Here is a 13,494-nt window from a genome sequence, read left to right on the forward strand (position 1 = left end):
TTTCGAGCGGTACTTCCATGATGGCGAACATCTGGATGATAAATGAACCAGGAAAAAAAAAAAAAAAGCTGTGAATTATCCAGATGCCTCCAAATACCAGGATGTTTAAAATATCTGGATCACTGACTAGCTCTTTTTCTCCTTTATTTTCTGTTCATATCTTTGGTCCTTTGCGTGATTTGGGAAAAAGAAAACAGAGATTCCTCATTGTTGTATCATCAATTCTTCTGGGGCTTTAAGTCGCACAAGTGGTTAGCCTATGGCTACACTTACATATTCTATGTCCAAATCAGCAAAGGAAAATTAGATTTGTAAATTTCAACAACTTGAATGATATACCAGTGTAGCAGAAGAACTATAAGACGATCCAATTTTGGTTTCTATCACAGAAAAAAAAAAAAAACCCGTGTGATAGATCATTTTTATTTTATCCCTTTGGCATCCTCAGTATGGCTACTAACTGGTGAGAAGCAAATGCTGCTCAGGTCATACTTTAAAAGAAAATGGAAATTTTGATGCTGGGGCGGGGGTACTGTGGAGAACTTCAGTCCAAACTTCTCATCCCCAAATGAGAAAATGTGAGCTCCAGAAAGGTCCAGGACTCACCTGAAAGTGAGCTGTGGAATTAGGGACATGTCGGACTGGTGTTTTATCACTCACTCCCTCAGACCACGAAGATGCCTTTCTTACATTTCTTGGTTTGGGATATTGTTACATTAGCACTCCCCTCTTCTTCTTCAGGTTGATATTTAAATAAATAAGGGCGCTCCCCGTTAGTCACAGAGCCTTACGAAGCAGTCTTTCTAAGATACAGACCTCCCTCCTTACCCAGAAGTAGCAGGATGCTTAGGGAACACATGCAATTTCACAAAGGACCCCTCCAAACCCGGTGTGTACTCTGTCACTTGGTCCCCCACCTACCCAAGGACTAACTTCACAAGTACGTGAACTTCATTACCAGACGCCTTGCGCTGAGAATCAGTGAGTAGGAAGAACCACAAGGCACAAACAGGGCTCTGGCCCCCAGAGTGGTGGCCAGGTGCCTGTGCATACGTAACACCCCACTACCCCCAACTTCTTAAAAATCCCTTGAATCACAGCGTGGGACACGTGGGGCAAGAGTGAGCTGGCGGTTGAAACGGTAACACAAAACATACAAAAGGACAGGCTGTGCCAGCCAGCCAGCCAGAATCAGATGCGAGGAAGGAAAAAAAAAAAAACAAACAAACAACAACTAAGGCGTCTTTGAATACAGGGCAAAACCAAACACAGAAACCACAGAGAGCAACACCGAAGCTCAATGTGTAGCAATGGGCACGGGAGACGTCAGGACAACATGAAGACATGGCTCTCTCCCCGGGGCACAAGGGGAGGGAAGGAATCTGAGGAATCTAAACTTCAGATGTGGGTGTAAATGTGAAATCGGCATCACGGCACGGACTTAGTGCAGGAGCGCTCTTTAATAAAGACATAAACCAAAGCTGCTTATATAATGCTTGCAGAACAGAGTCTCCCTTCCCATAGCAGCGCTGCACAGAGAGGTTTCGCACGCTCAGAACGGGAGACAAGGCTGACAGCCACCCCCCACTGCCACCTGGTCCCGCAGACTCCCAGCCCAGCTCCGAGGGGGATAATACACTACGTCATGTTAGCGTCGGCTCGCCCGTGAAGAGAAACATGAATAAATGTGCGATTGATCTCAGAACTTGGAAGAAACAGGGGAGGTGTGAGGGACAGGCTCAGTTTTAAATTACAAGTGAAAAAAGAAAAAGATTTTCACAACAGGAAGGGTCACGATGTCAAAATATTAGTAGACCTCCCAAGGTAAAGCCGGGTATTCGTGCAAACCCTTCCAGGAACCAAGCAAATGGAGCGTGAGGTTTAAAAAGGGGATCAAAATCGTAGAACTAAGACAAGGCTCCAGTATGTGTTTGGAGGGTGAGGAAACCATTCCCACATCTGGCAAAGCATTATTTCAGCACATGGTTTTCTAAAGAAAGAAATCAAAGTTAATTGAGATCGATTTAGGGGGAAAAAAACGTACAAAGCTAAAGATAAGGGAGACACACATCTTTTCTTCATAGCTTAAAATTCTCCTCAAAGGGAACACTGCATAAAAAATGAGAAAGGTGATGTGATTCAGAATATCAAAGGTTGCTTTTGTTCACTAGAGGAGAAAGGGCCCACAAAGTGAGGGAGCTTCAGGATAAACATCTCAAGAAGAGTGAAAGATAATCCACATTGTGGAAAGATAGAGCAATTAAAAAAAAAAAAAAAAAAGCATGCCCCAAAGTGATTATAACTAACCCAAGAATGCTGAACACCTAGAATTAAGGTACAGGTCAGGAAAAGGAAACACACAAAATCAATCAATCTCTCTCTCTCTCTCTCTCTCTCTCTCTCTCTCTCACACACACACACACACACACACACACATCCGCGTGCGCACACACGCGCACGTGCCCATGTAGCCCATTTTAACAATGCGGGGAATAAAAAGAAGCCGGAGGGGAGGGTGATTTTCAGAGACCTACTTCAATAGGATAACCACTAGAATTAACCGCTGCTCTTCAGAAGCAAGCAAGCAGTAGACGCCACAGAGCAACAGAATCTCTTTGTTCATCCATTAGACTTAGCTATAATACGAGATGCGGGCTTCATCATCCCTTTGGTTCGATACGAATGACAAAGCCTACTGCATAGGATTCCCCCGCCCCGGCAGCTCTGGGACTTCAAAGCGGGAGAGAATCTCGCCCAGTAGGATTAAAACCAGAACGGAGCTCTGAATGCAAGCTGGTAACCAGGAACACATGAATCCCTCAACTCCAGCTCAGCAAGGGACTTCTGGCCTTGACTGACACTGTCCCTACTTCCCTGCCTGCCGCCTGGCTTCCCTCCTCATCCATGGCCACCTCACCTACCTACCTGCCTACCTGCCAAGGTGCTGGCTGATGCCTGAGTTAACATGTATAGGTTATGCTCTCAGAACCTTCGGCCAGGCGCGGGACTGGGGAAACTGCTTTGGTTGCTTTATAGCAGAGAACTCAAAAAAAAAAAAAAAAAAAAAAAAAAAAGTCAAAACCTGGCAGGAATGTGGCATCATAATTTAATATGCCTGCCTCTATGTTACTATAAAAAGACCTGAACTTTAGATTGGTGTGTGCTAGTGTGTGGGCATGTTTTTTTCTGTAGCTCCTGGAAAGTTGGGATAGTCCGATGTGGCAAGTGGCAGACTACCAATGTCATTTTTTATGAATTTATGAGACACACGTAAATTCTAAGCAAATTGCCCCCAAACTAAAGGTGCTGATGTGTTACTGCTAGAGTGTTTATTATTTCATATGAATACTGAATACACCAATAACAGACGAGGACCATTCCTTTGGATCTTGGTCATGGGACAACCGTCGACGGATAGTTCCAGAAAGTGGGGGAGTTCTCAGCTGGATGGTATTCCATAATGTGAGACAAAAATTTGATTTATTTTCAAGGAACTAGTTGTGGGTATAGCAGAGGATCCAAATGCTGAGATTAAAAAGATAGTAATAAAAAGTCGAATGCACTTTGTAAGCACACTGACATTTTCGGCAAAAGATGTCAGGGATCCTGAAGCAGATGAATTCCTTTCTGTAACAGATGAATATTTTTGAGAGGCTCCTATATTTCCAGGAAAAGAATTAGAAAAATGGGGTCTGGGCTCCTATTTGCTTCTAATTCGTGATCCCCCATGGTTAAAAGTACTATATTGCTAATCCAGAGAACCCAACGTACTTAGATTTCCCTGAAAACCGGGCTTGATGTGGAAGCAAGTCTCAGAATGCTCAGCTCTTTCACAGCTGGAGCCAAGTGAAGCCCACAGAGGGACACAGTCCTTCCATGGTTTTCAAAAGTTCAGAAGACAGCCAGAACTCAACGTCTACAGAACTGGATTCCCAAACCCATCTCCAGCTTCCTCAAGTGTCACGCACCTCCAATAGTTAGGAAAACAAGTGGAAAAACTAAATGGAACAAGCACGCTGAGTAAGATGATGGTCATGCTTTAGAAAACATTCTTAAAGAAGTCCTCGTTGTCACAACACAGTGTCCACTCCAGGAAGCCCGTGTCATCTGAAATCAGGAGCCTGCCTCTTCCACTGGGCTTCTCAGCACATTAGCACCCAACACAAAACTCTTCCTTAAACTTCTCCCACGCAGAGCCAAGGAGAATTTGGTGCATCACATAACTCCACATGCTGCCATGAGTAAGAGATCTTTTAGCCACTTTCTCTGGACTCACAAACAGCTGATCCATCACAGAACACCCAGGTTTCCCTGTTAATGAAGCGCTTTGCATGCATTTCTTTTTAAAGCCTATGTCACTGACTTTTTTTTTTTAAGATTTTATTTATTTATTTGAGAGAGAATGAGATAGAAAGAGAGCATGAGAGGGGAGAGAGTCAGAGGGAGAAGCAGACTCCCTGCTGAGCAGGGAGCCCGATGCAGGACTCGATCCCGGGACTCCAGGATCATGACCTGAGCCGAAGGCAGTCGCTTAACCAACTGAGCCACCCAGGCACCCAGCCTATGTCACTGACTTTAAGATACACCATTTTTCAGTTTCCCAGCTCTGAAATCTGGATGCATCTTACAGTCAATGGTGTGCCATACTTTATGGGCAGCACGTCTTCCTCCTTGGTGGCAGATGAAATAACGGTTCATTTTATAACCAGTGGCATCTTAAATCTATGAAATATGGTCACTCGGTTCTGACAACAGTCCCATAAAGTCAGTCGTCATTCCTGGATGAGAAAGTGTGATTGAGGAGAAGAGTGACGTCAATCGTGCGGACTAGATAGAAGCAGGGTCCAGAGCTCTGTGTGGCATCCCTCTGTAAGGCTTCACCCCCGACACTGCCTGGACCTTATGGGAAGGAAGGAGAGGTCAGGCTAATGGAGGTCACATGCAGAGGGCTTCCTGACCCGGTCTTGTCAGGGCCATGGAAAGAGCAGAGCTGTTATCATAGATAAGAGATGGAACCATCTAGAAAGAGAGGCTGTACAAGGAAGAGGTGGGAGAGAGTGAGGCATAAATGCCCAGAATCCCAGGATTTAGGATGGAACTGAAGTATCAGCAGAAGATGGAAATGAACCCTCTAAGTCCAACAGACTCTCCCATGAACTTACAAGCTGTGCAGCAATTAGGCCCCAGATAGGTTTCAGTATTTCTTACATAATCAACAAATCATAATCAACATATTACATATATAAATATGTAATCCACATATTACATAATCAACAGCTGTTCTTTTCTTTGGTCAATCAGATTATTCAGACTCAAACTGATGATTGCGTATTGGAATGCGCTCATCACAGGTGGATGCCTGACTTCTCTCAGCGAATAATACACAGGAAAAACAGGGCAGGTGGGAACACCATTTATAAATATGCTAGAGCCAATGCCACTTGGTGGCCCTAAATGGATGTCTGCAGACCTAATGATACCGGAAAACTATTTATTAGGTTGTCTCAAGCTTGATTGTTTATAGCTTCTCTTTGAGGCAGACCCCATGCAGTGGAGGCTTTTGGAAAGTCACCTCCTACTCACATTTGGGAGAGAAAAAAGCAACACAAACAGAACAGACAGTGCACCTAGGGGAGACCCCTACCCCCCACCATTCACCCAAAAACCACACACCAACTGCTCAGAGGAGTTTTTATTCTAAACGTGTGTGTTTTTGCATTTTTGTATTCAGATACAGCCAACATATCATGTAATAAGAAAATTCATCTGACCAGTGTATCCTTTCATCACAACACACACACACACACAAAGCCAAACATTAAGTTACACAGGACTTGTCAAGCTGGGCGTGAATCACGCTTGCCCTTTCTTGGTATTCTTTTAACTCTTCAGTGCGGGAAACATTAAAATCATAGATTAAATGCAGCATCTAGCTTTGTGTCATGTTTTTCTCATTTAACACGTTGCTATTTCAGTCCTTCAAAAAATATAAAAAATCTTGGAGTAACCTCAAAGGAAAAAATGCACGTAGGCAAATGAAGTCCATTTAAAGAGCGTATTTCTCCAATATGGTATTGTTAGGTCTCGGACAAGATGACAACACACAGTGCTAGCTCTGCACTAGAACGAGACACGGGACTGGAACAGGGATAAGGAGATACATCCAGGTGTGCGGATACACTGACACACACTGATATACACCCACCTCTCTGTCTACAATCCATCCAGCCAGCCATCATCATATTTACTCATAGAGCACTTGAGAGGACCTTCACATATTTCCCACACTCACTGGGACAGATGTTGCCTAGATGATGCAGAGAACCTGAATTCTCCCCTCTCCATCTTTCCTCATTTCTTCCTGTCTCATCCTAGAAGGTCCTTTCCCTCTGCTCAGTATATCCCTCTGGAAAACAATGAGATGAAGATGGGCCCCCTGATGACTTCCTGTCCAACTTCTCTGGTCTGAACTCATGGGGTGTCTCCTTGGCTCTGGTCAGGCCGAGGCAGCCCCCGGAATTATCTTTGCTCAGATACTTCTCCCCCAACTCCTGCATTTATTAAAATATAAGCACCTTCAGGGCAGGATCCTTTCTGCATGTGTTACTAGCATCAGAAAAACACCGTGTTTGCTGATGTTCCTATTAACCATTAAAGTCATGAAATCCCATTACAGCCCCGGCATAACGCAATAAGTAGGATCCAAAAACGTCTATCACATCAAAACAAAAGATCCATGCTTAGGAGATCATTGGGTTTTGCAGCCAGTGACCAGGAATCCAGAAGCTGTGTCACTGGTAATATGTCCGTAGTCACCCTCATGGAGCACATGACCGCACAGGGTCTTGCCTTAAATCTGTGTAGGCATAAACTGGGGACTCTATGTAGCTAGGAACACACAAATAAAATAAGGCTTCCTGGAAAATGAGAATTCCAAAGCAAGGAAAAAGCATTCACTGGGGCCTGGAGTTTTGCAGAAAAATTTCCAAGAAAGAGTAGTTCTAACTCACACAATGAAAATGAGCTTTCAATGAACCTGGAGCAATTAGAAAGCCAGCAAACATAATTTTAAAACAACTTCTGTTCACTTGCTCGGTGAAGCGCAGGATGCCCTTTCGAATATTTGAAAGGAGAGCAAAAGGAGACTATTTCTCCCAGCAATCAAAGGGTGCACAGTTACAGATGTGCAAGATGAGTGTGTCCCAGAGACCCACCACGCAGCTTGGGGCTGGTGTTAACCACACTGTGTGTCGACTTAAAACATTTGCTATGAGGGTGCATCTTATGTTAAGTGTTCTTATCACACACACAAAAATAAATAAATAAAGAGGGAGGAAGGAAACTTGTTGAGGTGATGGATGTTGTTTATGGCCTGGATTGCGGTGGTGGTTTCATGGGTGGATACTCATCTCAGACTCATTAAGTTGTATACATTAAACACATATGGCTTTTTGTGTGTCAATCAAGCCTCAATAAAAAGGTCAAAAAAAAAAAACCTAAAGGAACAATATGTAAGTGATGTTAATAGCTTCTTTGTTCTCCTACAAAGAAATGTATTTCTTTTCCCCCCAACAGGTTTCTTTCCTTCTTTAGAGATGAATAAAAAGTGTGAAAACATGTGTGGAAGCATCCTGTTTGTAAGTTTTAGGTTGGAGTGAACGCAAACAATGCAACCACAGTCTCCCCCCTACACACACACCCTCCTGTGCCCTTGGCTTTGTGTGGGGCTGGAGCTCCATGTTTGGTTTTGTTTTCCAAATCACCGCCATCAGAGAACACTCAGAGATTAGTCATCAAAAGCCTTCATCTTCTTTTTATCCAGTTTTTATTTTTAGGTAATTCATTTGAGATGAAAAGATTTTCTTTTCTTTTTAAAGATATTTTTAAAGATTTATTTATTTGTTTGAGCGAGAGATTGAAGAAGGGCAGAGAGAGAGAGGAGAGAAGCAGACTCTCCATTGAGTGCAGAACCTAATGTGAGGCTCGATCCCACAACCCACGAGGTCATACCTAAGCTGAAATCAAAAGTCAGATGCTTAACCAACTGAGCCACCCAGGCGCCCCTCTTTTCACTTTTTATAACCAAGTTTAGGACAAACATGAAGATGACCACAATGTAGGAAATAACACAGTAGAGCATAGGGGCATTGGTTCTGGAGTCTGAAGACCCGAGTTTGAAGCCAGATTCTGCCCTTGCTCCCTGTGCCACCTTGGGAACTTTGGGGACCTCTTTCTGCTCCAAGGATGGGAGCTTGTTGGAGATGCAGACTCTGGTCTCCAGCCCTGCTGAATCAGAGTCCACTCTGTAATAACATCCCACGTGCACTGGGGATATTGCATACTCGCATATTCAAGGGCAAAGAGAACTGCCTCACTCTTGATGGAGGCTCAATTTCTTCAACTACAAAGACAGCGTTGATAACAGATGCCCAGCTCCCAACCAGGGATGTTAAATGGACCAAATGAGCCAGCATATGTAAAAGGTTTTTAAAATTTTAATGTTGTATTTCAATTATTATCACATTACAGAAAGTTGATGTGCCTGACCTGAATTCTCCACATGGTTCAAGCAGTGGTTTGGACTATTTCTAGTCATGTTGTTCTAGCAAGCCAGATGCCAGAAAAGTATGATTCTCTTATGTGCAATTAGTCACTTATCTTTGTAAGTACTACGTTTAAAAGCCAGGTACCTTTATCTAACATGGGTCAGAGAATAAGCGAGCACCTCTGCTTTTATTGTAAAGAGGACATGAGTCACTTTAGCCCCACGTGATTCAACCTTTTTGGTTCCTGATCAGTGCTTGTAGGGTCTTTGGTTGTAATTCTACATTAGTTTGATATCAACTAAATATAAGTTTCATGTGATAAAGTATCTGGATCCTCTGGTCAAAACTGTAGCTTCAACTACTGGTACATCCCTTGGCATGCTGTTGGTATTGTCTATATGAGTGGATGGATGGATGGGTGGATGATGGATGGATGGACGGCCAGATGGATGGATAGATGGGTGGATGGATAGATGGATGGATGGATAGATGGACGGATGGTTGGATGGATGGAGACCCCATGTTCTTATAACATAATCCCTAATTCTTTCCCTAGAATAGCCCATGGCACACAGTTGATGTTCCTCTAACTCCCCAAAATGTCTTCTCTTCCAACATGTGGGATCCCTGATGCTTTCTATCTTAACCTTCCCTAAAACCTCATGGGTTTTTAATAAACTTGTACAAGGATGTGTTTCTACAGCAGCTTGGCTAAGAAACTCATGGGACCATGCTATCCTCATTTTTGAAGCTCATTCGCCAGGTTGGAATGGTTCAGCTTTCAAGAGGCACACAGGACCCTCAGAACACCACCCACGGTCTTTTGCATTTTTCCTCTGTTGGAACAGTCTATTTCTGAACACGAAGGGCGGGACGGCCTATCATCCCTCTCATCTTCAGAAGGAGCTCCATGAAAAACAGGCGGCGCTATGCTTGGCCTTTTCAAAACACACATGCGTATGCTAAAAATACAGTGCATTGCACATCTGGAATTGGTCTCATCCATGAATCTTTGACACATGGATTCATTGTTTTCGATAAAATTCCAAGAATTTTATTCATGAGAAAGTTCTGGCACAATGGAAAACCCGGGCAAGCACAAGCTAGGAGCAGCAGATGTCCCGGCCTCCGCCCACAGCGCTGCTGGCTCAGCTCATTCTCATCGGGCTTCGCTCTCGTGCCTTCAAACTCCCAATCCAAATTTCCTTACAAAAGGGAGCAGTTCAGCAGCCTTACTTTAAAAACAAAATGGAGGCACTTCCTCCCAAATGGGTGTATGAGGGCAGATCCGACATGCACGTGTCAGGAGGGGGCACGTTGGGGTGTAAAAACAGCAGTAAGAACACGAGGTCGCCGGGTCCAGACGCATCTGCTCCCTCAGCACAGCTCAGGCCTGGGGCCGTGACTCTTAACCTCCAAAATGAGGTTCTGCTCTTCTGAGGTTTCCTAAAGTCCCTTCTTGCTCCCAAATGAGATCTATTTTATTTAATTAGTGACATACTCTTCCTGCCAGGTCCAAACTGCAAGCTCCACTTTCTCTATCTCCGAGCAGATGCGGAGATGTGGCCATGGGGGAGGGGTGGGGGGCGGGGGATCTATCCCCCTGCGCTTCGGGTGCCAAAAAGGTTTTGTAAGTTCAGCTTAGAGGTTAACTATAGGCTCTGTCCGTGTTGTCCCAGAGTGTAATCTCCCATGTCCTGTGGACTTCCTCTTCCTTGCTCACCATGAGAAGGTAGGCAAGACCCTGAGAGCTCACTTCATGTGTTTAGGTGTGGTTACGACCTAATCTCCTGCGTGAGAACTCCGGGGCTGCTTCGCACATAAAGCACAGCAGTAATAACAAAGTATGGTCCTACTGACCAAAGTCTGCAGAAGCCAGGACGATCGGGTGAGGGAGGGAGCACAGGTATGAAGTCCCCCGCCACGACTCATAAGGTCCAAAGACCTCCTTGTTTCCATCCCCATCCCGATCCCCAAATAATTGTTGGCACAGACTGCACACCATATAAAGCAGAGTCGAACATGGACACTTTCTCTCTTAGACACCGACTCCCACTGTGGACGGAGCCAGGCGCTCACCCACTGTGAGGGTCCCCTTCCTGCCAAACTTCTGCTTCGGCTCTGTGAGCGATGATGCCGCCCTCCCTGGGGCCGGGAGGCAAAGCCTGTGCTTTGCAAAAGATTTTCCAGGACATAAATCTACCCTTGTTGCTGCCCAGGAAGGAGACCAAGTAGCCAGGGTATCATCACCTTTGTCCCTTCTCTGGGCTGAGCTCATTCTTCTCCCATGATGTAGTATCGAGCACCAGGGAGTACCCCGCCACTGGAACACTTTCATGCACCAACAAGCTGGTTGCCAATGAGACTTGAATTTTACGACTCTGGGAGCATTGATCTCAAAACCTAATATGTTTGAAATTCTTCATCGTAAACTCATCCGACAATTTGAAACGACCCCTACATATATCATAACTAACAGTGCTTAGAGTCTAGCTTGAGCCCTTCTGTAAATTGGTCTACTTAGGAAGTCAAAATCACTCTTTAAAACTCTGCAAAACAGCAGGTGGCCTAAAAATTTTCATGAGACCTACGCAAGGATCAAAACCTCGGCTCTTGGATTGCCTCCTTATTTGGGACCTCTTTACTTATTGCACCAAACACTCATGGAGAAAGCAGAACCACTGATGTCCATGTGTACCCATCTTTTCCATGCGAGAGAGGAAGTTTCCAGTTGTACAGGCCCACGCTGCACAAAGATACCTCCCAGGTGGATGAGGGGTGGGAACCTGCCTGCCAAGCCCTGTGGCCCATGCAGAGCTAGCTCCTGTCAAATGGGTGGGGTTTTCTGTGTTACTCACAAACCTATTTTGCAGAACCAGCCTATGTGTATATCACATGTGGCTCTGTCTACTTAAAAAGGGCAACTTACTTAGAATAAAAGATGATTTGCCTTCCCAGTCTTCTAACCGGAAGACTTGCACTGAGCACTACTGTAAGCACAGGTGCATTTTAAAATAATTTAAAAATTAAAATGATGTATGCAGCGCCATGTAGCTGGAAGTCACGAAGCCACTTCTGCCCCTGTTGAATCTTATACCGGGAGCTCCCAATCTAAAAGTGAGCAGACTAACACCCCTCTAAAGTCCCGGTCAAGACAGGCTCCCATGGGCCCTGACATCCGAGGCTGGCTTGCTCCTAACGCAGTTGACGCTGATGCCGAATTCCCACAATCACAGTGCACTTCCACAGAACTCATCCTTGCACGTGGGTCTCACTAACGTCCGCTGGATTTGCACTCATGTTAACGTCACTAACCTTCATTTTTGATTCCAAGCAAAAGAGTATATGTGTGTCCATGTGCCTCTCGGCAGATGGAGGTGACAAAACACAGCCATCCCTACTTAAGTATTTAATGAATTCTCCTCCAACCTTGCAGTTGGGGCAGACTTTGCCTTGCCAGGCAATGAGTTCTCTGTAGCGCCATCAAATCTATATGTCCAGCTTTCCCTTCATTACCTATTCAAGCACAGGCAATAGACAAACTTTAGAATTCAAAATAAAGGGGCGCCTGGGTGGGTCAGTCGGTTAAGCGTCTGCCTTCAGCTCAGGTCGTGATCCCGGGGTCCTGGGATCGAGCCCCGCATCGGGCTCCCTGCTCCTCGGGGAGCCTCCTCCTCCCTCTGCCTCTGCCCCTCCCCTCAGCTTGTGCTCTCTCTCTCTCGTTCACTCTCTCTCTCTCAAATAAATAAATAAAATCTTTAAAATAAAATAAAATTCAAAATAAATAAGTACGTATTTGTAGAGTGCATTAGAACCTTGCTGTTCAAAGTCAGATGCTGGGACCGACAGCATCCACATCCCCTGGGACCCTGTTGTATATACAGAGTCCAAACCCTGCCCCAGAGCTACGGAGTCCAAATCCCGATGGATAAGATTACTAAGGTGAACTGCACACACAAGAAGTTCTGGGAACTGGGTTAAAATGTGGTAAGGGGTCTGAAAAGAAGGAGAAGGCAGAGCGGAGTGAGGAGGGCCAGGAGGAGAGGGGCAGACCGCTGTTTTTAATATAGAGTGGTCAGCGAGGTTCTCGTGGGGAAGGCGAGGCCTGAGCAAACTTAAGGAAATGAGGGAGCAATCCAACGGACTCCTGGGGCGTGAGCCTCCCAGGTCACTGAGGCAGAGGAGGGCTCCGGGGTTGAGGTGGGACACTGGGATCAGCAGCAGCAGGGAGGAAGTGCTGTGCAGTGGGAGGGAGAGCGTGACTACTGGCTGAGGAGGGCATCCCGGAGAGGCTGAGGTTGGGCAGAGCCGCGGGCAGGACCTGGCGTCCTGGGAGTGAAGGGGAACCAGGAGAACGTCTTCTTTCCTGAGATGTATAATAGATACAATGTATCTATATTACATTGCATTACAATAGATACAACAGATATAACGTATAATAATCCTGAGAACCCTATAAGGGTTCTGCAAAGAAAATTCTTTCTATCTCTTAAGTGGTATTGTTTTCAAAACTAAATGTGAACAGAATGCATGCATTATGCATACCGTGTGGATACCAAGAGCCACACCTAATAAGACATGATGGCCGTCCTTTGCCCCCTGTGCGATGGGAACTTCCAGGCATCATCACACACAGAAACTCTGGGAACTCAGGATGCGTGCTTTTCATTCAGACAGCCGGTACGTGGCCAGGACCATTTTTGTGCAACTCTGCACATACAGGAAATACCTCGTTGAGGCTTCCTCGCATCCTGGCCACCTTCTATAAAGGGTAGCCCTCGGGGAAACCAACCACTGGGCAGTTAAAATGAACAACAGCACCGAAGTGCTCCCCGGTCCTCAAATCAGGGCTTAACCCTGGGAGCAGATGCTGTGAGGTGTGCAGGTGTTAACAGCTCTAGATGGCGAGCAAGCTGCAGACAGCAGGTCTCACTTCCACTCGGCTCAC

At 45.4% G+C, this 13,494-nt stretch overlaps 1 protein-coding gene across 8 annotated transcripts in view; it reads right to left on the bottom strand.

The window, feature by feature from the left end:
- Positions 1 to 13,494, bottom strand: part of ERG (ETS transcription factor ERG) — a 252,399-nt gene that overhangs the window by 57,652 nt on the left and 181,253 nt on the right. The gene's annotated exons all lie outside the window — the stretch shown is intronic.

The sequence above is a fragment of the Zalophus californianus genome, chromosome 1 (assembly GCF_009762305.2).
Source record: "Zalophus californianus isolate mZalCal1 chromosome 1, mZalCal1.pri.v2, whole genome shotgun sequence".
Lineage (NCBI taxonomy): Eukaryota > Metazoa > Chordata > Mammalia > Carnivora > Otariidae > Zalophus > Zalophus californianus.